Source organism: Echeneis naucrates, chromosome 13 (genome assembly GCF_900963305.1).
Source record: "Echeneis naucrates chromosome 13, fEcheNa1.1, whole genome shotgun sequence".
NCBI lineage: Eukaryota > Metazoa > Chordata > Actinopteri > Carangiformes > Echeneidae > Echeneis > Echeneis naucrates.
In genome coordinates, this window is record NC_042523.1 from 23,371,075 (window position 1) to 23,385,321 (window position 14,247).

The 14,247-nt window shown below is 42.1% G+C and overlaps 1 non-coding gene across 1 annotated transcript; it reads left to right on the plus strand.

The window, feature by feature from the left end:
- Positions 1–9,923: 9,923 nt before the first annotated feature.
- On the plus strand, positions 9,924–10,015 carry trnar-ucu (transfer RNA arginine (anticodon UCU)). The gene is given in 2 exon segments: positions 9,924–9,960; positions 9,980–10,015. It is a non-coding gene; the product is annotated as a tRNA-Arg (tRNA).
- Positions 10,016–14,247: the final 4,232 nt, after the last annotated feature.

Here is a 14,247-nt window from a genome sequence, read left to right on the forward strand (position 1 = left end):
TATTTCAAAATTACATAAAGATGTGAGCTGACTGTAGAATCAGGAGGAATTCACAAAAAGTCCTCATACAGGTGATGCTAATAATATTTAGTTTAGATTTAAAATAAATCTGGAAAAGAAAAGCAGGTCCAGATGAATAAAGGCGTGGCCAGAACTGAGACAAGCGTTTCCCTCCCAATCTCTCTCCATCTGTAATTCTCTCTTTATCTTTCCATCCCCTGGCTAATGGTATTTTGTTAAGATAAGCACCGCAGCAGGTCAAGGGAAAACATTTTTTTGTGTTAAACTCTGAGATGAAGAGTGAGGCCAAAATAAAAAAGAAAGAAGTTCAGTGGTGTGATGCATCATTTTGACAGTTCGGGGGGCAAAAGGCAGTTTACCTATATTTTATTTTTTCTATTGTCCAGTGTGACAGCAGCGTGAGACAGACAGAGAGACGACCACCGCCCTCCCCCCTGTAACTGGACCCCAACAGGGCAAACATTCCACACTAGATAGCAATTGTGTGTGTGTGTGTGTGTGTGTGTTGATGCCACAGACAGACTCACACAAATACTTCAGCCCTCCACACTCCTGCTTACCGTCAACGTTGTGTTTGTGTGTGTGACGGGGCGGGGGGGGCTCGGTGTGGTCATACACTGGAAGATTGTTGCCCCTCCCCCATCCCTCACACAGACACACACACCTTAGGGCTTTTATATGAGTCTGATGGGAGCAGAGCAAGACGCGTGGCAACAAACCACTGTAGAGGTCAGAGGTCACAGGTATCAGCTTAATCAGCCACCTCAGGTCTCACTGGTCTCGACGGACTTTTTAAAGCAATCAAAGTGCTTTAGATGCAGAATTGCATCCTGAGTGATTCCACATTCATGCAGATAAATCCATGAATGAACTCACGCTGTCAGTCCTGCACAGGCACGTTTCTGCGTGGCAGTAACATGACAAAACCAACTTCCTGTCACCTCCTAATTTTTTAAGACTGTCTGACATAATCTGGTCGTGTGCCAACGCAAGCAGGGAGACATGTCAAAGTGAGTCATTTTACTGTGTGATTGTGAGTTTCAAAACATAAATCAAGACGTCGCAGAGAGTCCGCCTCATGTCTGAATAACAGCTGAGGAGTTAAACCCGTCTGACACGTGGAATCTGTAACTTCAGTCTGTGAAAATAATAAATAACAAATCACCTCCACAACATTGTGTCTACAAAACAAAGCACCACAGAAGAAGAGTTTTTGCACATTTGGTTGAATACTGACCTTCATATCATGTTAGTTTTAAATTGTGTTATTATAGAACCAAAATCAAACGTCTCCCAAATATTAAAGGTCCAGGAGCTCTGAGACTTAAAGATAAAAGTCAGACGTCAGAATGTGAGTTAGTTGATTTCTCAAACGTTTCTCTGGTGTCACGCTGACGTCCAGCCTAATTCTGTACTCCGTCCTCCTCCTGCCATTAACGTCCAACGTTTTATGTCACGTTTTCATCTCATGTTAATTCAAAACGACTTCAACTTCAGTGCAGTAGAGTTTTCGTAAATATGAAGTCCTGCATTTAAATAAGTCCAAAAGATCAGATCAGAAAGTGTGAAGAAAAACAAAAGTTAGACATGTTGAGTTTTGAGAGCGCCGGCCCTGATGGGATTTAGATGGTTCCACTATCAGGGAACCACAGACCAGAAGAGTCTGCACTCAGAGGGTCTTGTTTACAGGGATGATGATGCCAGACCACATTCATGGAGGAATACAGCGGTGGGGAAAAATCAGTTCAAATAAACGCACACAAAGAAAAGGTCTGACAGTGGTCCAAGACCAAGACAATCCAGACCTGGACCTGTGAGGAGGGCTGAGTCCGGCCTGGTTTTTCAGTGCGAGTTTCAGACTGTTGTGTGTCCGTGTTGTGTTTAACATGTTTTCTTTGTCTCTCAGCGGATAAAAATATCAATCTCATTCTTTTCACCCAACCGTGTTTGCTCATGATTCGTCCTGAAATCTGCTAAATCTGCTCACAGCAGAATGAAGCTGTTGCTCATTTCGGGGCACCCTCACAGTCCCTGCGGGCCCCGAGCCAAGTCCCCGGGCCCCAGCTTGGGAAGCAATGCTTTCCAGCAATAGTGAGTCAGCAGGTGATTTAGTCTGACCTGCATGAATAAGAGAGGTATGAAATAAAATACTTCAGCTGTCAGCACAACAATACCCCGACCTTCGTCTCTCTGCTCAGACTCCCACAATCCAACTTGTTTTGACAATGACCACATATGTTTTCCTTCTCCGACTCGGCTCCCTCCGAGCGCAGCTGAGGCCGTAAACATCCAGCCAGATCGCTGAGGAGGAGGAGAAGGAGGTCACGCACTTTTCTGCTTATCGACTCCTCAAGCAGTAAAACTATCCGCTGATATTTAGGTGACATTTTTAAAAACACTCCTTCCTCTGAGGGGGGGTTTGGAGTTTGGAGTGAAGCAGAGTGTGAGCAGAAAATAACGGACAGTTTGATGCCTTAAATACAAACATCCATCAGATGATATGCTTGTGGAGGAAGCTAAAGGGGGCTACTTGTGGCTTTCCCTTTTTGTCTGCCAAGCATCAAATTTTATTCCTCTGAATCCTCTGAGTCGTCTCCGGCAGTGGAAACCAACAATTGTGTTCTGGATTTTGCTTTTATTTCTTCACTGAAGTCAGCCTTCTCACCCGTTGGCCGCCCTGAAGAAGCAGAGCTGCTCAAAGGACTCAGGTTGCTGATTTTGTTGTTGTTGCATGCTGATAAATAGCCAAGTTTTCAGATTTTGCTGTTGTCTTTGTAATTAAGTGCAGCAATCTGTATCGTTTCTCGATTCAAAGATTTTTTATCTAACTATATTTACTGATTGAACAGTTTCTGAGTGCTTCAGTGAAACTTTCACAACATAATTTGCTACACAATGCTTCTATTTATTTTTTCTTTCATGCAGCTGTTTACTTCGAAGGAACATCCAACATTAATGAAAAAGGTTTCCAACTGTGCTTGAACAGTTCAAACGAATCCTAAAGAAAAAAATCTCAGATGAAATCATCCCAAACTCAGATCTCCAGTTGTGATAACTGGCCTCAGGTGCACGAAATGTTGCACAATAAGTCACAACAAGGACACACAAACACCCGTCGAGTGGCTGACACACCTTGATGTAATGAAGGTTCTCATGAGTGACTGATGGTGGCGGTTAATGAAATATAAACAGGATAAAACACCTTTTTGTTGAGTTGTGTATGCTTTGTATATTATGAGTTGTCGTTAAACTGACTTACAGCTGATCGCAGTCTGGAATTATATTTTTAAATGTACACCAGGAAACATGCAAATGCCAGATGCAAATTTTAATACAAATCTGTTTTGGGTTTTTTTTTGTAAGAAGGAAGAAACTCATCCTCTTCTGGGTCACCAGTGTTTTTAATTTCAGCACGTTTTGTGCAGCTGGCAACATAAAAGGATGATCGGGCGCTGTGTTTAAGTGGATAATGTTTGATAGACTTTCATTAAGGAAGAACACTGTTTATAATTAAACTGTTTAATTATAGGTGTGTTAGCAGGAACATGGTGAAACTGTATCGCTAAAGATGCCAAACGTAACCACATTCCTCCTTAATCTGCCCCCTGTCATCATCCACATTCCCCTAAACGGCATCTGATGGGATTACAGTGTGTACGTACACACACACACTGATATACACACAGTCAGCTTTATCCTTTATCACCAAATGCACTTCTCACACACACACACACACACACAGACTGTAAACATTAACAAGAGGGCTCTGAGTTCACGCACAGAGAACAGTGTACGTCAGTGCCGCTTTAAACAGAACGCAAAATATGTCTGCACTCCTTCAAACTCCCATAAACACACACACACACACACACTCACCACACATACAGATGCAGCCATTACATGCAAACCAACATTAGTCTAAACACGAGAATGAGTCAGGCTGAAAATGACACAACTACAGATCATCAACACAACAGTGATCGCCGTTTGTGGCTTTGGGAGAACGTTAATTATGAACCTTCTGAACATTCACTGCCTTTTGGGCTGCACTCTAAATATTATATATATATTCCAGATTTCCCTCAAGGAAGCATCAGCGTTGCATCGTGCTTTATGTTTCTAATCACTTATCAACTATTGAGATTTGATGAGAAGGTAACGTTTCGCATATTTAATTAATAGTGACAGATTCATTAGAAATATTGTGCATGTTTAAGTTACATTTTGAATGAATGGTACCTAAAACGACATCAGTAGATCTGAATTCTTCCTCCAACACATTCACGTTTTTAAGACTCTGTCTTTCTAGAGGAGATATACAAACTTCTGGAGGTGTTAATACAACAAAGAGATGAAATGATCTCAGATCCTGCTCGGTAATGTCAACTGCTCTCAATCCAAATTTTAGCTCTGTAACAGCTAAATCTTTTAAAAATTTGTAATTTCTTCCCAAATTTAAAATTCCTTCACAACTTTTTTTCTGACTTCAGTCAAATCAGCAGCAGTTTCTGTGTCATGAGAGGCATTTAATTAAAAAAAGAATTCACGGGCCATGTTTCTTCTGTGGCTGTTATCACTTTAGAAAATCAGACACTTTTCTATTTATGGCCATTTTTCTGCACACTTTCCCAGAACATTCCTCTTTACATAAGTGTTGTATTTGAAAACACACACAGATCGCACCAGACGACAACGTCACACAGGTTGAGTGCATGAGTCGACAGGTTCAGCAGACTTGGCTACCTGCCGGCTCCTAAAACAGGCCTGGTTAAAAAAAAAAAAAAAAAAACCAAAACACGATCAACTCCGCTTCACCTCGCAGCCACCATCCACCACCATCCGCCACCATCCCACCATGACATCAGAGTTTCTATGGAAACCTGTCACGTTGAAACAGCAGCCAAATCGGGGTGATGTCATCGATACTTCAAAGCCCTTTAACTGACTTCACGAGGAGCCGAAAGACAAAGAAATGCTTTGTTTTTCTGAGTGATTAGTAAAAATTAGTTCGTACACTGCTGACCTGAAACGTATTAAAGTGAAGTCAGTTAAAAAAAATGTAATACCACACAATCTGTGATATCCATCTATTCAGTTTAACAGGTTTCAGGAGTTATTTGTCATATTTATGATAATATTAAAGAATAAACTGTAGATTGACACAATAAAAACTATAAAGTTTAGGATATTTCAGCTCACTGAGCTTGCTGGAGTTGAAAAATGTGATTTAGCTGATAATTTAGACGATGAGTAACAGCTGAAGCTTCCTGAGAGCTGGAGGAAAAGGATTCTGCGGCCCCGATGAGGCCTTTTGGGCCGAACTCCAAACACGATGTCTGGCGAACAGCCGACGCTGCTCGTCGGCTGACTGGGAGGACGGAGGGCCGAGGTATCAGCAGGCGAAGGGAGCTGGAGGAGCGATGATAGGAATTTGAGGCCGAGGTTCTGGGGAGGGGAAGGCGTGTCCGATGGACAGGATGAGATTTGTTTATATCAGGATGCTGCGTTTGTATCACGTAGCGTCACTTACGGAAACTTTCAGAGTCAACATTTGGTTTATTTCCACAGCATCGTCCGTGTCCGGCCTCCAAAAACACAAAGAAGCCTCGTGTCTGTTTCAGATTAATCAAGAACCTTTATTACTTTATTGTTTTTTCAAGAAATGTGGATGAAATTACTGAACATGAACTATGAAGCCTCACGGATCAGACTTGAATATTTCTCAGAAGTTTTGTCCTGTTGGATTGAAAAAGGTCCCCGAGCTTCACTTTGAACAGTACTGTTGTGTTTCTCTGAACTCTGAGATCACCTCGACCTCCGCTGCTGTCCAACAAACACATTCTCCTGCTTTATTTCCAACAACTCTCCTCACTGACACTCAGACTTTACCTGTAAGAGACGAGAGCTTCGGAGGATGTCCAGAAAAAAAGGTTAAACGTTTATTTTGATGATTTGATTTGGTGAAAGTCAAACCTTCTCCTCTCTGATCTCCAGAGAGAAGGATGATATCAGGGACAGTGAACAGACGGGGGGGGGGCGTCCTCCGTGGGACAGCATTAGGATTAGATATGCGTGGAAGTGGACATGCCCCTAATGTCAACAGCAGAGAGGATGCTGGGAACTGTGGCGAGGACGTGACCTGAAGTACCCCAGCGCTCTCTGGGAAACTCGCTGGTGTTGCCTCTGAAAAATTCTTATTTAGATTATGATCACTGACCAACGTAACAACAAAAACACACACAGACACACACACACACGTACACACATGCAGTTGCTGTTCAATCAGTGAACAACTTTAAACGCTCTGATTACTGATTGGTACATGTGGGTGTGTGTGAAAGTTCAACATGATGTCATTCACTCAGGCTCAGCCAAAAACAGCTCTGTCATATCCATCAATTGTTCTGTCACTGCAATCTACACACATACATACACACACACACACACACACACACACACTCAGAGTTGTGCTGTTTTACCAGATCAGCCCTTCACCTGGCAGCCAGGCCCTGTTTCAGCATTACATCACCCTTTCCTCGTCCAGGCTATGGAGCCAAACACAAACACGCTAACATGAACAAAGCTAATCAGCAGAGTTATTAGACAGCATCCATCAGCCAGAGATATTTAAGTTTGGACACACAACATCATTTGGTCTACACAACCGCGAAGACTCATTAAAACCAGGCCAATGGTCTGCAGTTACAGTAAATATATCGAACACATCACTTTTAACATGGTTATACAAGAAGAGTCACAAAACTGTGAAATGAAGCGCTCCTAAACAGAAATAAGTGATGTCATCATACTATGTGCTAAATAATTCACCTTTTTGAGATGAAACGTCGATATTATGTTAATGTCACCACCCCCCAGACCTGTCAGGTTAACATGACTTCAACAGGACGTCTATCAGGAAGAGTTTTCATTTGCATGAAATATATCTTGTCAGGAATGAACTTTGAGTCCTGGATTTGCAAGACGTGGAAGACAAATCAACAAAAAATGTTGCTAAATGCAAATTACAGCTAAACTCACCTGGAGCCTTGTTCTTTGTGGGGAGATGATTATTATTCCCCTCATACAACATTTATCAGTAAAAATAGGCTTTAAAGTAAAACTGAAAGACTTGGACAACGCTATCACTAAATCTTTTTTTTATTATTATTTTTTCAAATACAACCTGAAGATAAAAAAGATGAAAATAAAACACCAAAACACTGTTTGACACAGAGTAACCCAGCTGAGGCGGCCGCAGAGAGAGAGAAGTGGTGATTTGTTCACGTCGCCTTCGGGCTCACTGAACGAGGTGTCGAAACACGTTGCTCACGCCAACGTTAATAAAAGACCTTTTTCTGCTTTATTCTGCCTTTCTGTGCTAAGTGTGCGGTCACCGCCACAGAGCCGGGTCTGTGCTGGAGGTGCTTGTCAGGTGAAACGTTATTAAACGTGGTTTGTGGTTGAGACACAAGGTCACTCAGTCTTAGACCTTTCTGTCATTATGACATCATAATTAGGTTTTGTTGCTAGGCGACATCTAGCGCTCGTGGCGACGATGACGGGAATTGAAGGGGAAACATGCAGTGGCATAATTTACGGAGCGACAAATACCATGATGGCTTAATAAAACACAGGAGAGCCGCGTTCGATTCCCTGCTCTCTGTTATCTCGTTTACTGCGTTGTTATTATTGTAAGCATGACGACAAAGATCCTCTAATGTTGAAGAAGAAGGATTTTTTTCCACCATTTTATTCACTTTAACCTAACCCAGTAGTCTTTGGTAAAGTTGGTGTGTTTATCACTGTAACACTGACAACCAACGTCCGTTAAATCTGTCCTCCGTGGGGCCGTTAACACGGCGGTTTAGTTAAACCCACAGAAAAAGGCCCTCACTGTCCAGGACCTGATAATTACTGAGACGCTGAAGACGATTCACTAAATATCTGCAGTAAATATCGCCCAGGCTGGATGTGACAGATCCAGACGCCTTCTGAATGTTTTGTCAGCGTAGAACATAAAAACTGTGGGCGTTTATTTGAGCTGGAAATCCTCAATCACGTGTCATCTCTTTGTATTTCTGAGTTTAGTGAGTCTTGATGGATCCATGAAGTTCTGGACTGAGCCGTCAGTGACCTCCTGTCCTCTGCTGGACGTTAAATCCTGCAGCAGATCTGGTTTAAGGAGAAGAGCCAGGAATCATCATCCATCACTTCCTTTGCTGTGTGAAAAAGTGAAGTCATGAACATCACGTCGGGTTTTGAATATGTGCTTGGCCTTGGCTCGGCTACAGGATCTGCTGTCCTTATTATCACCATATGGAGAACGTTTGGACACCCCTGAGAGCTGCCGGTTGTGTTCACCTCTGCTGGTCTGCCACTGGAAATCACAAAAAAACCCACAATTTATCTTCCCGTCTGACCCGTCTGACCGTCTAACCCTAACCCAAAATGCAAATATTAAAAAAGAAGTGAAATCTATTGTCTGAAGTGTTAACTCATGAAGGACAAGTCAAAGGAGACAAATGTGGAGGAAGAGGAATTTTAATTTTTTTTTTAAAACAATTAAAACAAAGAGTTGTGTCTTTTTGAATTAACCACAACGCTGAAATGTCGAGTCAGTCAGTCTGTCTGTTTTATCTTCCAGCAGCACGAATTAGGTCACTCAGGATGAGTTTTATCAAAGCCCCAGAGAGTCAGTATATCAAGTGTGTTGTCTAAACTTGTGTGTGTCTGTGTGTGTGTGTGTGTGCATCTGTGCAGCACGGACCGGTTTACAGAGAGAGAATGTAACAGTTGAATTTCCCTGAACGTCCCTTTTCACCATTTAACAGTCTGGGAATCTGTCCTGCTGACCTTTCCCGTGTTACGCTGTTGGAGAGTGGCTGTTACTGTCCACACACACACGCACACAAACACACAAACACACACACACACGCACACACACATCTGGCCTCCTCATTATAAATTAAAACTGAGCCTAATCCTGATGTCAGCAGGGATTATGGTGCGGTCGGAACATGCTGTATCACCACAGAGTACTTTTTTTTTTCTCCTCTGAACGTCGGGTTGTTCAGATCATCCCTCACTATGGATCCTTCCTGGATACCAAATCATCATACACTCATAAAATCAGTGATGGATTCCACCAAAGCAATAGTTGGACGTCTGCTTTTAAATTATAGTGTAGAGTATGCAGAAAGATCAGGTTCGAACAGGAGCGGAGTGTCTTTGTCTGGACACCAGCCGTCCTGCTGACGAGGCGACTCTGATTTAATCAAACAGATGTTTGATTTATGGAGGTTTCCATGCAAGTCTTAGAAAAATATATACATATCTAGATGTCAGTACTCAATTATTCAGTCACTGACAGACGTATAAGGGCCAAGAGCTGCATAAAGAAGCTCTTTAGATCCAGAATCAGGAGAGCTCTCATTGAAGCAGAGGAGTCGACATTTGTCTCACTTGGTTAAACATGTTTAAAGTCTGTTTTCAACACGCAGCATGAACGAAGTGCAACAGTCATTAATCTGATGGACTCTCCAGGAGGACGAGGTCTGTGCTGAGGTTTAGGAAAAGGTTCAGGAAAGATGGTGGTTTTGGTTGAATGTAGGTTAGTTTGTTTAATCGCTGTTAAGTTCCTCTGTATTAGGATTCTTTTTCCAAAGAATGAACTGAACCATCAAACGGTTTGATAATATGAGTCGCCGCTAAGTGAAAGTCCTCCATGAAATTTGTTCTTTTTGAAGTCACACTTTCGCCCCGCCCTCTAACCCCACCCCCCTCCTTCAACTCTATTTTCCTCTAAATGGGAGAATAATTAAAAAAATTAACATCATATTGTATTAGACTGAGACCATTAACTCATCAGGAAGGAGCGACATCTTCCAAAGGCGTCAACACAAGGCTCTGTGGCGCAATGGATAGCGCATTGGACTTCTAGATGCACATAGAAGAAGTGATTCAAAGGTTGTGGGTTCGAGTCCCACCAGAGTCGAGCTTTATATGTAGCAGATCATCTGATTTGCTTCAACACAACAAAGACTGTTTGGTAATGTCTTCATTATGGAAAAAAAAACATTTACTGAGCTAATAATTCAGAGGAGAACGGTGGACATTTTCCCATAGACTTCAATACAATGGGACTTCTCTTTGCAACCGGATGGTGGAAAATAGACCTTAAAGTAGGGTGTGAGTCACAGTTCAGGCGACTCAACGTTGATTTAAGGTCAGCAAGGCTGATTTTTGTTTAAGGTTGAAAAATCAACAGCAGATCAACCTTCTAATAATTTACTGTTGAAAATATGTCTTTGAAGTTTGATGATTGAAATGCCAACATTAAATTTTAAACATTAAAATCAACAATATCAATCAATATAAATAAATATAATAATAAAATAATATAAATCACTAAATTTTAAAGATGCTGTTTTGATGTGCAGAACTGGGTCAGACCATTCCGGGGGGGGGGGGGGGCTATTTAAGCGCCATATGCTGTGGACGGGTTTTGTTTTTCTTTTTAACCAGTAAATCTTCTTAGAGTTTGTGTGTTATATGTTGTGACATCTAGAAGTCGCCTCTGGATCGGGGCAGTCAAAACGTTTAAGCATGGCGGTATCTTGGTATCTCCCGAGAAGGTGGCGAGTCCGCCGCGGAGAGAGTGTGGATCATACCATTGAAGAAGGGGGGAGGGGACGGTGTATTTTCGTTGTTAAAATACTACATTTAAGCCAAAGACTCTCTACCGATTTGTTAACATTTCTTTTTTCTTATCAGGGAGAAAGTAAAAACATTGCTTTTACTCATATTTAAGGGGGTTGGGGCTCAATATAAATGTAAAAATGGGCTATACTCACCTACGATCAAGACCGGGAGCGTCTGATTTTCCCGCCACTCGGTCGTTGCAGTCGGTCCTGCGGCTCTTCCGGTAAGTGGAGAATATTTTTCCTAACTAAATCTGTTTTGTGAGTTTAGAGTTCATTAAATTCCGATAAAGTTTCACATTAACGGGCATATTTACAGCGTTGTTAGCCGCCCAGGTTAAGCTCTTAGCACTCAAAGTTAGCTTAACGTTTTAACGTTGTGTTTACGTTGAGAGCAGAAGTTCGTCATTCATAAAATGTCTGACATCACAATCATGTTTAACGATCATTAAACGTGTTTAAGCACATGGTCCACACTAAATGTGTTATTTTTTAAATCAGACAGTTTGACCACATAAAGGGGACATTAGGGGAGCCCCCCCAAACCATTATTTTAATAGTTATTCCATTCAGTTGTTATTGTTGTTTCACAAGTTTTCAGAATAAATGGTGGAGATCAAAACAGTGCGTGCTGTTATTATTATTTTTAGTAATTCAAATGTTAAAATGTAATATTTCATGGTTCAAATTAACGCACGCAAAGGTAAATTTGAACTAAAGTAATAGCAGTATTTATATCTGATTAACATTTACACGTAGAATACCATTTAGAGGATGGTTGAATCAGTGTTGATTCAGCGTCAGATGTGGTTGAAGATATGACGTTGATTCAATTCTGTTTCAACATAGAGTCAACATTTCTACCTGACCATAAATCAACTTTAATTCAGTGTGATTTTGCTATCTGGGCCTTCAAGATGGCCGACCATAACGCCAACACGTGTACTTTGAAGATATGACATCACTGATTGGTGACCATTTAAACTGTCACAGTGGTTAAAATCACATGTGTCTTCAGGGCTGAAAAGTGCTGCAAACATTTGCCCACGACTCAGGAATAATGTTTCTTTGTTTTTGCTTCAGAAGGAAAAAAAAAAAAAACACAGCTCTTTTTCAGAAGATTTCTTATCCATATCGGCGACTGTGAGAGCGGCTCAGTTTTCAAATGATCCTCATGGACACAAGGACGCATAAACAAACAACAACATTACGCAGCGATGTGCAGTCACCATGGATCCTCCTCGTCATCTGACTTATTGCCTTTCTCCTGTGTGAACGCCAGTGTCTTTGAACTAACCATGACACTATGTTTATGCTGTGTGTGTGTGTGTGTCACCCTTACACACACACACACACACTCCCATCTCTGATGGCCACTATCAATTACAGTTATTCCCCTTTAGTTTCCATGTAAACACAAACAGATGGAGAAATAAAAGATAAAAATACTCTCGAATAATTCTCCTTAATCACGTCCCGCTTTGTTGCTCAATAAGTTGTCAGTGTATCATCACATACGTTCAATTGCACTACGCAAAAATCTTTTTTGGCCATAGTCACCACACAAAACTCAACTCAAACATTCTCCAGAGAGCTGATTAGGTTATTTTTCTCCAACATTTTCACGATGCATACCTGCGCAATGACACGAGCTGGCTTTTTACGATGTGACTGAAATGTTGGTTTGTTGCACTATATAAATCATATTTCACTCTCTCCCTTATGTAACTACGATGTCTCAACATGAAAACCCACCAGCTGCTGGCTGATGAGAGAGCGCCAGCGGCCAGGCCAGGAACTGGTTTCATGAGCTCATCGCCCCGAAGCTGCAGCAGGAACTTTTTCTTTTTTTGGTTTTTATGACTTGGTGCAACCTGACCTCACCTGGCAGGGAACAGAGTTCACTCAAACTGAGGGAGTGATGGAAATTAGCAGCAGTTTGCTTCTCCAAACAGTCTTTGTGTTGAAAATCAGTCGTGTTATTCCTGATCTGTCACGGCAGCTCAGGAGAGCGCAGCCAGACGTTACGGCTGTTTATTATTCAAAAGAATCACCGTTAGGTCTGAGCGGAAGTCCAGCCAAAGAGAGGGGAGAGTGAGCTTGGTGGAAGAAATAAAAGAGAAGAATTTGTGGTGAGGAGGAGGAAGGAAACTGAAGCTGAAGCCGCACAGCACACCAAGACAGTGAATTTTCCACCAGCTTTAGATCACGTGTGCAGGAGCTGAGCGTGTGGTCACAGGGTCACACACGCACCCATGAAGTTTCCACTCAGTTTCAGTTACCAGGTTCTGCGTGGAAATGCACCAGTGACGCTATAGCAGCGGCCTCCTGACCTGACACGCTGAGGGGGGGTTTCTGGGGAGGATGCTGTTCAGGAAAATGAGGCCTTTTGTTGCTGTCACAGATTTTATACTTTGGACAACACAAAGCTCCACAAAAACTCGCCTCTTCATTTCAATATTAATATTTTAACTTCGATCTAATCCTCAGCTTCTTGTTAGATCACAGTCACGGTCCGCTCACACCATAATTGGTTGTAAACTTCTGCAGAACTTTTCTCGTCTTATTGAGCAGCCAAAGCATTTTATGCTCATATGGCTCATCAGTTATAAGCACTCACATTGAGCTTTTGTAATTCAGACCCGCACTGATGGCCAAGGACACTTCAGCATGTGGACCGGAGCAGCTGCAGATCGACTACTGGTCTTCTAATTGGTGGGCGAGTCGGTCCATATTCTGCTGGTTCCTCAGAAGATGAATCCAGACGGCCTCCGTGATCCCCTCGAGCACCACCAAGAGGTTTGCGGTTTGAGCTTCCACCACATCTACGGTGACATCATCCGATTTCCAGGACCAGCCCAGGCTCGCCTCCAAACCGCCTTATCTAAAGATCAAGTTACTGTTTAATGACACGGAGCCGATACGATGATCTCAACATCCACCTATTTGTATCGGATAGATTCTGACGTGTGTTCCTGCTGCTGACCTGAAGCTGCCTGCGTTTGATTGTGGTACAGCTTTATTTCCCAGCAGATCTGCTGTCAAGACCAAACCAGCCCCCCAGAGACCTGGTTTGTTTTCTGAAGGCTGAAACCAATATAGACTAATTTTCCACTGAAGCTGCCACGGCCAAGATTTCTGCCTATTTCACTGTTTTTAATCAGATGAGTTTTCATGCCAAATTTACTTTCTGTGTTCCCATCCAGGGTCCAAAAAGCCCCAGAAATAGACTGAGAGGAGAAATAGAGTTACATGATCTGAGTTGAGCAATTCGAACATAAGTATTCTCCACATTAAACGGCATCTAGAGTCTTATTTGAGTGCGTGGCTGAATTCTGGGTTTGGTCATAAACTTTGCATAGGAACTATAATGAAAACCTGCAGACCTCCGCAGAGCACGTTCACGTCATTTATGCAACTTGCAGAGAGAGTTCAACCATCAGATCAAATTTTATAAGATAAAAAAAACAAATAAATTGTCCTCTGTGTTACTTTTCACCTTTTTGTGGTACCTCTGTGTCTCAGA